Below are 1,669 nucleotides of genomic sequence, written 5' to 3'. Positions count from 1 at the left end.
TGATCCCTAGAATATACAATGATGGAAAGAGAGAACTGTCTTCCACAAGTTACTCTCTGACATCCACAAATGCACTCTGGCACACATAAACAAACAAACAAACAAACAAACAAACAAACAAATAAATAAATAAATATTGTTTAATTCCAGGAAAATATAAAAAAAAAGGTTTGAATTAATGAAAACAGAAAATCAATATTAATAGATATCTGGAAGTATGCATACATAGTTTTGTATTGAGCCAAGGTCATAGGTATAACTTAGGTTCCTTTTTAGGAAGAATTTATTCAGACTCTATGAAATATGTTTAATAATGTTATATTTGTACTAATATACTGAAAGGACAATGTGACTCCCTGCTCCTAATTCATAACTCAAACCTAGTCATAAACATTCACATTCAAAATTCATTCTGAAATGTTGCAGATATACACTTTAGGGCTTTAAAAATATTAGCAACTGGGGATAGCAGGATCGTTCAGCAAGTAAAGACACTTGCCACCAATCCTGAAACTGTAGCCCATGTGGTAGAAGGAGAGAATCATTTCCACAAGTTGTCTTCTAACCTCCACATTTTCACAATCACACATACACACACACACACACACACACACACACACACATACCACTAAATAAATAAATGTAATAAATCAATAAATGAAAAATATTAATGACTAATTAATGGTGACTGATTTCTTTTTTTAATTTATTTTTTATTTATATTTATTAGATATTTTCTTCATATCAAATTCAAATGCTATCCCGAAAGTTCCCTATACCCTCCAAACACCCTGCTCCCCTACCCACCCACTCCCACTTCTTGGCTCTGGCATTCCCCTGTACTGCTGCATATAAAGTTTACAAGAGCAAGGGGCCTCTCTTCCTAGTGATGGCCAACTAGGCCATCTTCTGCTACATATGCAGCTAACGATACAAGCTCTTCGGGTACTGGTTAGTTCTTGTTCCGCCTATAGGGTTGCAGACCCCTTCAGCTCCTTGGGTGTTTTCTCTAGATTCTCCATTGCGGGTCCTGTGTTCCATCTTATAGATGACTGTGAGCATCCACTTCTGTATTTGCAAGACACTGGCATAGCTAATGAACAAGACAGCTATAACAGGGTCCTTTCAGGAAAATATTTCTGGCATATGCAATAATGTCTATCTGGGTTTGGTGGCTGATTATGGGATGAATCCCTGGGTGGGGTAGTCTCTGGATAGTCCATCCTTTTGTCTTAGCTCCAAACTTTGTCTCTGTAACTCCTTTTAATGGGTATTTTCCCCTATTCTAAGGAGGATGAAGTATCCACCCATTGGTCTTCCCTCTTCTTGATTTACTTGTGTTTTGCAAATTGTACCTTGGGTGTTCTATGTTTCTGGGCTAATATCCACTTATCAGTGAGAATGATTTCTACATAGTATCAAGAGTAGATAGATACAGCAAAAAGGAACATACATTTAATCCAGTCACTTGGAATAGAAAGGTATGTAGACCTCGGTCATGTTAAAGAGTAGTTAAAGTGAGTTCCAGGCCATCCAGGGCTACATAGTGAGTTCCTGACTCAATAAATGACTAACATACTTTATTCCTTGAAAAAATATCATTATCTAAAGGTATTTAGTATGTATTAACAAATCTTATCTGGTGTTATAACATTCTTACAGTTCTACA

At 36.4% G+C, this 1,669-nt stretch overlaps 1 protein-coding gene across 1 annotated transcript in view; it reads left to right on the top strand.

The window, feature by feature from the left end:
- The window catches only part of LOC110296378 (dimethylaniline monooxygenase [N-oxide-forming] 5-like), a 14,273-nt gene that overhangs the window by 7,584 nt on the left and 5,020 nt on the right, over positions 1–1,669 (top strand). The gene's annotated exons all lie outside the window — the stretch shown is intronic.

The sequence above is a fragment of the Mus caroli genome, chromosome 1, assembly GCF_900094665.2.
Source record: "Mus caroli chromosome 1, CAROLI_EIJ_v1.1, whole genome shotgun sequence".
In the NCBI taxonomy this organism is placed as follows: Eukaryota; Metazoa; Chordata; class Mammalia; order Rodentia; family Muridae; genus Mus; species Mus caroli.
The sequence above is the reverse complement of the archived record's forward strand: the minus strand, read 5'-3'. Positions and strand labels throughout refer to the sequence as shown.